The sequence below is a fragment of the Filicampus tigris genome, chromosome 1, assembly GCF_054856515.1.
Source record: "Filicampus tigris isolate MCC_2025a chromosome 1, RoL_Ftig_1.0, whole genome shotgun sequence".
Classification (NCBI taxonomy): domain Eukaryota; kingdom Metazoa; phylum Chordata; class Actinopteri; order Syngnathiformes; family Syngnathidae; genus Filicampus; species Filicampus tigris.
The window spans coordinates 31241613-31255791 of record NC_141217.1 but is presented as its reverse complement, the minus strand read 5'-3'; positions in this window follow the sequence as shown (position 1 = coordinate 31255791).

Below are 14179 nucleotides of genomic sequence, written 5' to 3'. Positions count from 1 at the left end.
GCTTGCCTCGACCTCCCACTACCCGCGGTAGGGGACCTGAGTGCCGACGTGCGTGCGTCCAGCACAGCGAAACTTTTGGGGACGTCTGATTCTCAGTTTTGTTTTCTGTTCAATGTATTTTATTGAGGCCCAAAATGCACGTTGCCTCGCAAACTGTAATGCGAGTCTTTTGAGTTTTGGTTCGTAAGAGGCCACTTTACACCAATGCCCTGACATACAGTACGAAGAAGAAGGAATATTGTTGTCACATGTACTAAATGGCTATACCAGACCTTCCCACTAGTTCAATTTTGCTGTCGGCCTCTTGGAAGCCGGTTTTCGTCTTATCTTTTCGTCAATTTTGGATTGACATCCAGTTCTTGGTGAGTTCACTTTTGTGCAATATTTTCTCCAATTGATGACTGTGTTCACTGTGTCGCACTTTGTTGCAAACGTCATGGCTTGGAAATTCTTCGGTCTACTTCCCCCGACTGATACTTTTGACTATGATCCTTTTGATGCTGTGCTGTAAGACGTGACTGTAAAAATGTCAGGAAAAACCTACTAGAACATCTGAAATTTATTTGGCATTCATTTGATGGCACTCTAAATGGTGGCAGGTTTATGCTGACTCCCAATTAGCATGAAGTTGAATGTGGCTAAAAAGATTATTTTTTTTCATCAATTGAGTCATTCAGGTTGTAGATCACATTAATGTTGGAAAACGTTATGAAATGATTAAATATGATCTCATTTTTTTATATATCACAAAAACCTGGCATATTAACAGGGGTCTGAAGACGTTTTATATCCACTGTAATTATTCTGCCTGTCACTATTTATGGATGGCATAGAGAGGTGAACAAAGATACGTTATATGTAGTAAATAAATTATATTTTCAGACCGATTAAATGAAATGGGATCATTTCCACGACCCAGCAGATGATCTTTAATGGTTGGGAATCGCTGATTTTCATGAGCACAGGATGAGGTCAATTAGCTCTCTCAGCCTGCAGGCGCTGGTTTCTGCAGAGCGTCTCTGTATTATCATGCTAGAATAAGTCAAATATTCTGCACGGGATTCTGAATGATCGTATTGGTTGATCTACAGTTGTGGACGGAATAATGGCAGTGTGTTTAAAACAAAAAAAAAGTAATTAATGAGTAAAGCTGTGTAATAGCTTTTATGTCTACTAATTTAATGGGGCCGATGAACATTCTTTTCCAAATCAAAGAGGAAAAAGATTTATTAAATATGTTGTCCCGTGACAAAAAAGTGAAGGTAGAGGAATGTTATTAGGCAGATATAGTTCAGAATTTTCTGTGCAGGAAGTCGCATTTTTGGGGAGAAACTGTATAGCCCTGTTTTGTTAGAGAATAAAGGGGTATTTTCCAGAATAGCAGGTCTAAAATTACGAGGAAAAAAAAATTCCTAAACGACCTAAAAATCAAAACCCATTCTCATAACATTACAAATTTTCCCCAAAACGTATCAATTTGTTATTTCGACATTGCATTTATTATGATTATTTTTTTAATAGGCAACTTTTTGTTTCATTCCGTTGGTATTAAAGGCTAGTCATTTTGTCTATTGGGAGTTAGGTTTGTGAGGGGGTCCTCGGAAAAAAAAAATCAAATGATTTAATGACTCATTGGAAAGAAAACAAAACATTTTATACATAAAAAAAATCAGCAGTTCTCAAGTACCACCACAAAAAATGTTAGCTCCCCAAGTACGACCATAATGGCTAACATTCAAATATCGCCGTCCTCTCTCCCTGGACCCACAAAATAGAGGGTGAGGTTTTAGTCCAATAAAAACATATTTACTGTACTTAAGTTAATGGCAACTGAACTGTACTTTAAAAAAGTACTGGAAAAAAACTTCACTACGTTTTTGCTGAGTACAAATAAGACATTCAACTTCACATTTTACTTTGGAAAACAATTATGAAGATTTTGAGTGTTTTTTGGGAGGGGCACAATAGTAATTGAATCATCATGAATTCATATTTATGTATTTCCTTCACTGGCAATTTTAAATGTCCTGTTTTTGAATCAAGGGATGGAATTTTTTTTCTCACAGATTCATCCATAAATCGAAAAAATACTCAACAAAGTTATCAAAAAAATCATTAGTTGCAGGTCTAGCAAAGACTCATTCTATACATTTTATTTCCAATTTGGAACCAAATGAGCGCTTTCAACCACACTGCTGTTATTCTGCACCCAAGTGTACTGCAGGCTGATTTTGTGTCAAAATGTTTCATCCAGCAGTTCCACTTTGTGGACATCCCTCGATAGACAAACCGCTGCTAAATAGCCTTCCACTGTTGCTGTTTGATGCGCTGATTCCACACGTGGGTAAAAATTCCCACCAGAGAAATCAGCCTCCTTTTCGGATGCTTTTCAACAGTCGTTCAAAGCCGTCCGCTCAAGACTCAAGCGCGTTGTCTTTTGTTCGAAACCAAGACTCGTTTTGTGAAAACGCCCGTCAGGGAAGAAAGAGACTATTGAATATATTGTTGAGCGCGATCAGAAAAAGGTGCAATATTGATGATAATCAGTGAGAGTGTACTATTCACGTCGCAGGCAAAAAGGAGGAGAAATTCACCACAATCCTCTGCGGTCCTCAAAGGAGTTGTAATCCCACGCAGCATTGTAGCCAATGTCAATGTTGTGACTACTGATGCTGGTCATGAACCTCATCACTTTTCAAAGGTAACATGACTTGCACATCTTTTTTTTTTTTTCTTCTTCTTCGTCGTCGTCGTCGGTGTTGTGGAGGAATTGTTGTGTGCGTCTTGTCACGCGTTGGATTGAGGTGACCCCAAACATGCATGCGGGAGGGGGGGGGGGGCGTGGCTTGCTCACTCTGATGGAACCGAGGCCCCTCTTTGACTTGCCCCAACCCAACTGCAGCCACACTGTAAACTGAAAACTGAAAACTGGCAGTTGGAAAAGACGCGAGACAATCTTTGACAAAGATGTAATTACATCACAGTTTACGCTCCCTGCTGTGAGTGTGCGCGTGTGCGCGCGCGTGTGTGTGTGTGTGTGAGGTCAGAGGGCACATTCGCAGAGAGCACAGTCTCACATTTTTGATGGTGAGTCACTCAGCACAAACACGGTTGTCAAGTGTACTTCTTGTGTCTTTATTTTCCCGGTTTGTATTTTTAAATTGATTTAATTTTTTTTTTTTTTTTTTTTTGGCTTGACGTCAGTGTCGTCGTGGACCATTTGTGTAAAAGTGAAGTGTTCAGCTTTGTACACAAACCTGTCAAGAGATAATTCCGTCACTCAGCACATTCCAAACAAGGACAAGTGACACTCCAAGCAGCCGACTCGGCCGGTTCGCACCTTACAAAAAAAAAAAAAAAATGTAGAGAGATATATGATTTTATTCACCACATTCTGACACATTGCATCAGCGCGTGTGCGTCTGTCCGTACGTGCGTCCGTCACACAGTCAGTGGGCCGCGTACCGTTTGCATTTCAAGTGTCAGCTCGATGAACTATTGCAAGTTTGGAAGCACTTTATAGCTCAGGATTAAGGAAACGTAACGCGGTGAGCCGCTCGTCAGCGGCTCTTTACCTCCAAGTCGTGCTCACAAGCAGCTTTGCAGCTCCTCAGCAGGCCTGTAGGAGGCGCCGTATAGGGCAAAAATGACAGCCACCTCTCACATCAACGAAAAAAAAACTCACACACAGGCAAGGAAAAAACTCTTAGGCATTCTGTTGCCAGCTCGAGATAGAGGGAGGGGCTTTTTGCTTGGCAGAGCCAATCAGCATTTGAGATGGCTTCTTATTTAACTTTTGAGCTTTCTTTCACACACAATTTGGGACTCTCACATTGATCAAAGGTCTCGTGGAAAAAAACAATGCAGGTTTTTTTTCAGTAAGAAAACTGAACATGAACTTTATTTTATGCGAGAAACTTTTGGGGTTGTGGGAGTTTATCCAGTGTGTGAGAGTTTTTTTCCCTTGCATGTATTGAGAGTTTTATCTGTGTAAGTGTGAGGTTTTTTGGGGGTGAGTATAAGAGCTTTTTGGGAGTGTTTAAGAAGTTTTTTGTTGCTTGTGTAAGAAGTTTTCTGTTGACGTCGAGTTTTTGGTTGAGTGTGAGACTTTTTGTGTATGTGTGAGAAATTGTATTTTTCGTTATATGGCAACTTTTTGTGTGCTGTGAGAGGCTTTTGGTGTGTATGATTTTTTTTTTATACGTGATGTGAGTTTTTTATGTGTGTTTTTGAGGCGTGAGTTTTTACTGAGTTTTTGTGGATGTGAGAGGTACAGTAGATAATTGTAGTTGAAGTGTGTGGGAATTTTGTGTGTGTGTGTGTTGGAGAGGAGAGTTTTTAATGTATTTGAGTTGTTTTGGCATGTGTATGTATGAGAGGCTTTTTCATTAATGTGAAACTTGGTTCGATGAGTGTGAGTCATTTGATAAGTGAGTATTTTTTTGGGTGAATGTGAGAGGTAAATGCAATTTTGGGCCTATACGTCTCCTCAGCGGGCCACCGGGCACACGCCCTGCGTCCATTTTCCCAAGTAATCGTGACGTGCGCGTCCTCGTCTCTTCCACTTGTTTCTTGTTGTTTTGTTTACTGTTGCCGTGGCGGTCACGCTCACGCGTAGACCCTCTCAGCCGACCGATTGCTTGCTGATGTGTGGAGTGGAGTAACACCTCAGTTTGTGTGATCAGCCACCATAATTTGATTTGTTGCTTTTGAAATGATGCCGACGCCCAATTTGTGTTTCGTGGACGATGTAAGGATCTGTCGGTGTTGCTGCAACTGCCCAGGTAGCTCGTGGATTGCTCAAGTGGTCAGATTCTGTATGTGTACTGTATAGCTGTACAAAGAGTGATAAAAGCTGTTTTGAACTGTTCTTTTTTTTTTTTTTTTTTTTTCTGTGGGTACAGCACTGTTTTAAAAAGAAGACAAAAAAAATCAAAAGTGGTTGAAGAAGCCCTTGCCTGTTTGAACTTCTCCTTTGGTGGTGGTCTGTAATGCTATTGTTATTGCTTTGATTTGAACGCTTGCCCCTGCTGCACTCATAAAGACTGTAGCTGTGTGCACGGGCGGGGGCGGCATCCTGTATCCCCGTGTGAAGCTTCGTAAACCCTCCGGTTTTGGACTCAGTGAAAGTGTGATGTTTACATGTACAGTTTTTCACAATATGTTTATTTTGCATTTTATTCAGGATCTTTTCCCCCCTAATTTGCATACGCTCATCCAAAACATCTTCTTTTGCCATCCCAAGTGCGACCTCTGTGTCGGAGGTCACTAACCAAGAACTCCCCGACATCTCCGAGTGGGCCAGCAAAAATAAATACGACTCTAATCAGCTCTTTTGTTTTGTGGCCTAGAAGGAGAGTGGAGTAGGTACATTGCTAAAAGTGAAGTGCTGAGAAAAGTGTATTCTGCTACCGTCAAAGGTACACACACGTCCTTGGTAACGTATAAGCCATTCCCGTCTCCTGGCCTTTACGGGGAACCCATAAACCTCAGGAAATACGCAATCTCCGCGTGGAGTTTGTATCCGCTGATTTCCTCTGATGTGAGACTGAAATCACTAACAAAAAAACATTCAACATTTCTATGGAGATGTCTATTGTTTTGTACATTGATCATTGTGTTTGCAAAGTGGATCTTTTTCCAGTTCGTGTGACTTAATATTTGGATTACGTTGGAGTGTTTATAGGTATGGATATTTATTATTATTATATGTGGAAATACAAAAAGAGAAAAAAAGAACACGTTTGAACCTGTTTCATTTGTATGTTTCATGAAAAATTGTCAAGGTGAGATTCTTTCCGCCTCTTACATATCACGAAGTAGGGACCTGTGTGTGTGTGTGTCTGCGTGTGTGTGTGTGGAGGGGGGGGGGGGGGGGGGTGCGTGTGTGTGTGCTTGTGTTGAGAAATAGTGCTTTTTCAGTGTTGCATCAACGCGATGGTATAAAGAAATACAAGAAAAAAGAGAACACGGCACGATCTTGTGAGATGTCAGTAATTGAATAAAATAGTGCGATGAACTATCAAAGTTCCACCTTGCGTCCTTATTTCCATTTTTATTCAGCACATACGAACAAATCATGTCACGTTTCACAAATAATATTACACAGAGTCCCATTTCAAAATGGCCATATAGTAGTAAATAAAGGATATCTTGCCGTCTTTCCGACATTTTTTTTTATTTATTCAACATTGGATATAGTCCCGAAACGTTCTTCTTGATTTGTTTTGGCGGTGAGCAGCAGTTTGAAAGCACGCTACTGACACCTGCTGGCCACAGATGGAACACCAATGACTTTCGACATTCACGTAGGTCTATTCCACCAAAATCTATTTCAAATCTAGAGCCGGATATTTCTACTTATGGAGTAAGATAGCTCTCAAAAAGACATATGTGTGATTAACGATTCGTATCTGTAATAGTAATCATTTGTGTTTTAATTATTTCCCTGTCAGTACAATTATTGTACATTATTGATTGTCATCAAAAAAATCCACTTTACAATGCTGTACTGCTAAAGTTTGATTTGTACTCACAAGGAAATAATTAAAACACAAATTAATACTATTACGGATATGAATCGTTAATCTAGCATGTTTTTTTTACAGCTATCTTATTCCATGGCTATTTGGTTCAAATATTAATTGCAATCAGTTCCAAATCAATTAACTATAACATATATTTTTAATTGCGTTGTAACATGTCATAATAAAAACTCCAAGTTTACCACTTATCTTTTCAGTCTACATTTTGATTAGGTTTCAGGAGAAGCGAAGTTAGAACATTTTTTCCGAATGGGGCATTTTGTCCACAAGAGGGCGACAAGATTAAAGATATGGAAAGCGGGTTCTGTCACGTAAAGCTCATGACTTTCTTTTTTATGATGCAATAAATTAGGTCAAGGGTCAAGATCTCTTGGGAGTGACACTTTTACTTAGCAAGCTTCGGAATTAACCACTAATCTTTTAAATTAGTGATTCTCAAAAGGTTTCATCCAGATGAAATATAAACAAAGGTGAATTTGAGACAGACAATATTAATTGAATTTGAGCCCAGATTGTTATATTGCCTTTCATTTCATTTTCCCATGCTATTTATTTGGTGTGTTGTTTTGATATGATGATAAATAAGTACAAGTGCCACATGATATACAATTTGTACATTCTTTGGTAAATAACACACATCTGATTCAAATGATCAGACAACCAGCAAGGTCTGCAGAAGCTGGATAACGATCCTGCTCATTTGAATCAGGTGTGTTGCAGCACGGAGAGATGGAAGAAAGGCAGGACAGCGGCCCTCAAGGAACAGGATTGAAGACGCCTGATGTAACATGTCGTCAGCAGAACGGCTCACTCGTAACTCATTCAGTCAGCATGTCATTTCGTACTCTTCAGGAAATGACCAGGAGGTTGCCGCGCCAAACACACCCTTCACTCACTTTAACCAAAATAAAATAAATGTGCAAAACAAATATGACCCATTAGTTACACACCCATTCTAATTCTAAGGGCCACACAAAAAACAGGTAAACAATAGCAATTACAGTGTTACTTTTTAAAAGAGTAATCACATTACTTTCATGAGGTAACCGTAGCAACCGTGGCTCAGTAAAGATTGGCCAACGCTCACCTACAGTAAATCATGTCTAGCACAAGCGTAAAATTCAACAGTTGCATAAGGGTTTCAGTCGGGACAATAGCTGACGTTTAATCACTTTTGGCACCAGGTTCTGAACCACGAGCCGACGTGCTTTTGAATGTGGCTGAAATATAAGTGGACGTCTCTTGTGCTCTTGAGCCTCCTGTCGTTTGGCCTACTTCTCATACAGTATATGATTGGCACCTTCAAGCGGCAACGGGGTCAGATTCTTTGGCTCAGTGCTGGCCCGGAAAGATCCGCAGCTGCTGTCGCCTGACTCACATTCAGTGGTAAACCGTCAGGACCAGCATGGCCTTCTGTGCTGTCCCCATCAGGAGTGTGACCTACATCCACAACCTAAATATTTGTTCCATGATATGTTACTTAGTTATTCCCAACGGTCGATTGGCTAACATTTCACGTGGCGGCACTGCCAGTACGTTGTACGTTGTGAGATTTTTCAACCAATCTGATTTCAGCCCACGGAGCTTCAACTCCACTGTCGGACGTGTAATGATATGCGACTGGTCCGACCATGAGCAGACACAGATTCATTGAAGGAGTCATTCAAAATCTTTATTCTAATAAAGTGCAAAAGAAGAAAAAATGGTGACAAAATGATACTCATGAGAAAAAACAAATAGTATATATAATGTACAAACGAAAATACTACGAAACAAATAAAAAAAAAAAAATAGCAAGTTAAAATACCAGGAAAACACCAGAGCATACTGGGAGAACCACAGAGTGCAAAAAACATCCAAATAGGAGCAAAATCCAATATGATAGCGAGACAGAATGTAGCATGGCAAACAATGAAGGCAAAAGGAGTGATCTGGTGCATTCCAGGTGTGGTCTCTGGCCTAATGATTAGATTAATGACAACCACCAAGGGGGAAAAAAAAAAAAACGGATCACGACAGTGCCTTGACTTACAAGTTGAATTCATTCTGTGACCAGGCTCGCTTATTAAATCACTCGTACCTCAAATCGACTTTTCCCATTGAAATGAATGGAAATGGCATTGATCTAGACCGCCACAAAAACACCCAAAATGTAAACAAGACTTGCCAAGTCATTTAGTTCAAGTCTAGTAGACCCTTTAATAAGTTTTAAACAAGTCTCAAGATTTTCAACCTGAAATAACGCAAGTTATGTAACTCGAGTCAACCCGCCCTCGCATTCTCGAAACTTGGACATATTCGGATGTTCCACCGGGACACTGATTCTAAAACACACATCAAAGCTTCTTCCGCAATGGAAAGCTGGATCCATCGGAGGAGAGCAAACTTTGCCACTGCCAGCTGCGCCAACAACTCTCAGTAAACTATGCCAACTAGAATTATGTCAGACGCTGGTCGATAGTGACAAAGGTTGTCTAATTGTATTACTTGGAGTGTAACTTATCTAACCCATTGCATAGCATCCTAACTTAGCTCACTAACAGGTATGACACGGACTTTACAATTGTACACACACAAAGTGTCAGCATGAACTTCTCCTGGACACACGGGAGAAGCTAACGAACTTCGCTAATTTTGGGAAATACCGCTAGCTCTGTAACTTTAGCAACTGCTGCGTCATTCTCGAGCATAACTCTCCATCACAAACAAGTCTCCTTTCTACACATTTAATGACATTGTCTTATTTCGGTTGCTGCCCCGTAGTTTTAGAATGTGTGCGTAACTTTCTTGACCCGTTAGGTTGTGTTCGTGTTGCACTTTTGTTTTATTTTGGTTGATCTCTGACTACAGGGTGTGTTTTGATGTCTCCTCTTGGTCATTTTCTTTGTGGTGCTGAACGAGTTATTGACTGAGTCAGCTTTAATTGTGCCTTTCTGCTGAAAAATATTCTGCTTCAGCGAACTCAAGTGCCAGGATTTTTCTTGAGTGACCACACTCTTTCTAACTTTCAGCCGAACTAGTCCCAAGTGCTGGAAATTATGTAACTCGAGTCCTCCGCCTTTGCATGCCAGTAGCTCGGACCACAGTTTGGCTGTTCAAATGGAACAAATGGAATCTCTGCTTTACTTGAGTGTTTTTGTGACACCTTTTTACTTTTACTGCCTATGTTTAAAAGCAGATATCTGTCATTTCTTCTCCTCACTTTTTCAAAATAGGTTAATTCCCTATTTCAACCTCTGTGGATAAAGAGGCGACAAAAAAGACACAAATAGAGAGCGATAAAGGCAATCTAGGTTGCGTGAAGTCAATTTTACAAGGAGAGTTTTTGAGTCAATTTACTTCAAATTTCTGAGTGAAAAAACTAAGTAACTCTCCAAATGTTTTTCTGTGTAAAATTTTCTCTAATATTATTCCCTTCCAAGTGTAAATTTTACTCTGTTTAGACCGGGACCAAATAAAGTACAGTCTTTTTAGAGTAAAATGTGCTCTACAAATTTAACCTTGTAACCCTTTATCTCTATTTCATTATTAATATATCAAAACTCTGTAGGAAGATTCATATCCACCTTCTATATGTAAAATAATATGTATTACTACTATAGATACATTATTCCAATTTGCAATACACTTTCTTGTCGCAATACCATATTTAAATAGCAAAACTATAGCCATAATATTCTCTTAACTTTCCGTGTCATTGACCTGTTCATAATATAGTTCATACACAAGTTACACTGTACTAAAGAATGCACCTTATACAAAACAATAAACTCTTTACATAACAATTATAGTGAGCAAGATATATAACAGCATCTTAGCTTTAACAACCAGTATATTAATTCAGAGTTTAATCCGTACGAGTCCGTATGCCTCAGCTCAACGTCGCTTTCTGTTCTCTAAAGTTTGACTGCTGGGGCATTGCACTGTTACATGCATCAGGTCAGGGTGAAGCTAATTTTAACCGCCGGTTGCTGAGACGGTCTGCTTGGTTGGTGTGGGGGGGGGGGGGGGGGGGCGAGGGGACCTTCAACCACTCCACTGTGTTTATACTGTCAACTTGTGTGTGTCAGAGAGACTTCTGGACACGCACACGAGGTGAGTCAGCGCATGGGGCCCATCAAATAGGCAGAGCTAAAAACAGGACAACCCTGAAAGGACAAACATATAGAATATCAAAAGTCATTAAATAAGTGACTAACTTCTGATAAGGAAGCAGCAATGCCTGGATCCCCTCTACTTGTTTTTCCAGTGGCAGGCCGTGTTGCCGACCAGCTACCTTTAGCCCAGATACCTCACTGGCCAGGGCTGATCACGCTTTTTTTTTTCCCGTAAACCAGGTTTAAGAACAAATAAAACACTGATCCAATTGTACATATCATGTGACAACTTCCCTCTGAATTGTCCCGCTCTTTGTTTTCGCCATGAAAAATGATTTCATTTCTTAATTTTCAAGCTGTTAGTGACATGTCCACAAGGATGTGCTAGCAAGCATGTGACTTGAAGTGCTTAAAGAATCAGAATCTTCATTGGCTGATTAAGTTAAAACACAGAGAGAATTTGTCTCTGGTAGTTGGAGCAGCTCAAGAGCTGAAGATTACGTTCACACCGCAGGGCCCCATTCAGATTATTTATTTATTTTTTTGGTTAAATCTGATCTGTTTATCTACTTGTTCACAAATGCAACTTCTAATGTGAACGCAACACGTTTGTGATGTGACACGCATGTGCACAAGGCATAACGTTGAGTGATATGCACCCAAAAAAAAAAAAACGTCACGTGGCGCAACGTTAACATAAGTAAATATAGTCCCACGTGCAGGGGATCATTTTATCATCTCATATCGCCGGAGTAGCGATACGGGAAGAGGTACATATAATTTATGGATATGAGGCGAAGCTCCTCCATCTCCTCATTTAATGGAGAATCTACTAAAAATGACGTCACGTGATTGCCGAGCAAAATAAATGAAGCGTCTGCATGGCTGAATTACTACTATCACCACAAATGTCCACTTCGTGCTTCATGTTTTAAGTGGAATTAAATCAAAGTCAAACAACGGGTAGGACAACAACTCAAACTCAATTTTGCAGATGATGGATGAATGGAGGCAGATGGATGATGTCAGCCGTCTGCCAAGCAAACTCTCGCTGACCGCGCGGAGGAAATATCGGGCTTTTGATGATGTTTGGGTCGAATGTGTGCGGATGAACGCTTATACTGCAGACGCTTGACATACATATCTGATTTAAATCCGCCTCCAAGAGGCCCAGGTCGTATTTGAAAATACGACACGTCTTGCAAATGAGCGAAAAAAAAATGTGACTTGAGCTGCAGTGTGAACGTAGACTGGCCATTAAGCAAAATAAACAGTATTTTCTTGGGTATTATATTGATCTTTTGTTGGTTAAAGATCTATCTCGTGTCCCGTTTGGGAATGGATGGGGAGTCCGAGCTGCGATGGAGGTCGTTGGTGGAGGGCTGGTGGGCGCACAGGTGTGGGCTGTGATAGGGCCATTTTTAAATCTGCAATATTCAAATGGTCCGCCAGTCTGTTGTTGTACACTAATCCACTTGCGGAGACGGTCGCTTGTATTTAATTATTGGCTTGTTAGCAGAAGACAGAAAAAAAAAAAATTATGTGAACAATGTGAAATACTTTAATTACAGTATTGTGTTGCAGACACTTCTCACAAAAAGTTGTGACTACTGTATTCACTTTTGGGTGAATATTCCCGGTGAACCCAAATGCACTGTTACCTTTACAGGTGAACCTAATTTGACATTTAACTTTTTTGTCCAACTGTTGAGTGTTTCACTACTTTTTGCACAATTTGCTGCTCGACAGCAAAGTTCGATTCGTGAAAATGACCAAGGATGTCCGCTGTACTCCTTTCAGTGACTCTTCCATGCAGTCCTTGCTGTTATAACCTGCTGAACACACTCTGAGCTCACAGAGGTCACTTCCTGTTTCAAACTTTGCAATGTTGAGCTACTGTTGATCAGTTATTAGGTGTGGTCTTGGGCTCGGTATTGAAAATGTGAACAGCATGATGAAGACATGTTTAAAAGCCAACCAAGACATTTTTGGGTTAATGTGAGGGACGGTGGTCATACGTGCATCCCTTTTCTATTGTTTTCATCCTTTATTGTTATTATTACTAAATTGCCTCATGTATGGATAGCCTGGCCCATTTGCCAGTTTTAAAGATCAACTTGAGGATGTAATAGAAATGCCATATTTGATATTGAATAACTGGTTTCAGAGTGTTTTTATTTTTTCTTACCCTTTAGCAGTGAATTGCAACAGTTGGTTGAATTACAAAACACTAGAAGTGACTCAAGAACAACCGGGAAAGGTGGGGGTGTGAAGTCAACTGCATGCATTTCCACGGCAGGGAGAAACTACTTGGTTTTCAACTATTTGTTTTGTTCTGATAGAGAATGATTCTTTATCAGAACAATTTTTTTTTCAGAGCAAGCACAAGTTTGCCCAATGAGAATACACAAAAAAACTTTTAATCAGACATGAAAGGGTTCATAAATATTGTCTCAGTGATTCACAAAGTGTGATACGCAGGCTCCCTCAATTGATATGTGGAAGAATCCCTGAATGAAATACAAATAAAATTGAATACAAATTTAATACATGAAATACAATCATAAGCATTTGAATGTTTGTAGCAATGCATACAGCCAGTTAAGAGCAGTGTAATGTTTTAATTCATGCTAAAACTGTGCATAATGTTACAGTAATACAAACAAGGAACATACCTTTAAAAAAAAAAACTGTTGTTTAGATGAGCCTGCTACATGACTGTTTTTTAACGTTTGTCGTTTACAGTGGTGCTTTTGGTACCAAAGTTGGTGGTATTTGGTGTCAAACGTTTGAGAGCATCTACTCTAACTCACCCAAATGTGTAGAACAGTCACAAAAAGAGAAAGAAGGCCAGCTGCGATTATTTTTTTCCTGCATTTCACTGGATTTCTTGCAACCAGGAACACTTGTTTTATTTTCCAATGCTCAGCTGGGTTGTTGTTATCCGATCGTGTGGTGCCTTGTGAACTTTCCCCTAGAAAACTCTTAAGACCACGCCCCCTCTTCCCTCTCGGGCTGTGTTGAGAGACGGGAGATTCCCGTTTGACCTCGCTGATACCGGACTGTTTTTTCTTGGATCGAATCGTGTTTTTTTTTTTTTTATCTCAGTTTTGTTCGTCCCAAAATAGAGCATAGGACTGAGAGCAGACTGAGAGCAGACTTTGTTATCCTGTTTGCTTTATCTGGTTGCCCAATGTTCGTTTTTTTCCAAGAAATGTTTTCACAAATGAGTCGCAGTGCATTAGATTAGTGGTTAAAATGTCTACCTCACAGTTCTGAGGTTGTGGATTCAAATCTTTGCTCTGGCTTTGCTGTGTAGCTTGCGCATATGTTTTCGTGGGTTTACTTTAAGTACTCTGGCGTCCTGCCACATTCCAAAAGCATGCATGAGAAATATACTGTAGGTTAAGCCAAGCCTCTATAGCAGCGACTGTTGTCGTCTTTGGACATGCACGTTGCTATTTTTGCTCAGTCGTGACCCACTTTTATAGAAGTGAAAAACAATAAAGCGAATGTATAGCTTAAAGGGGAAGTCAA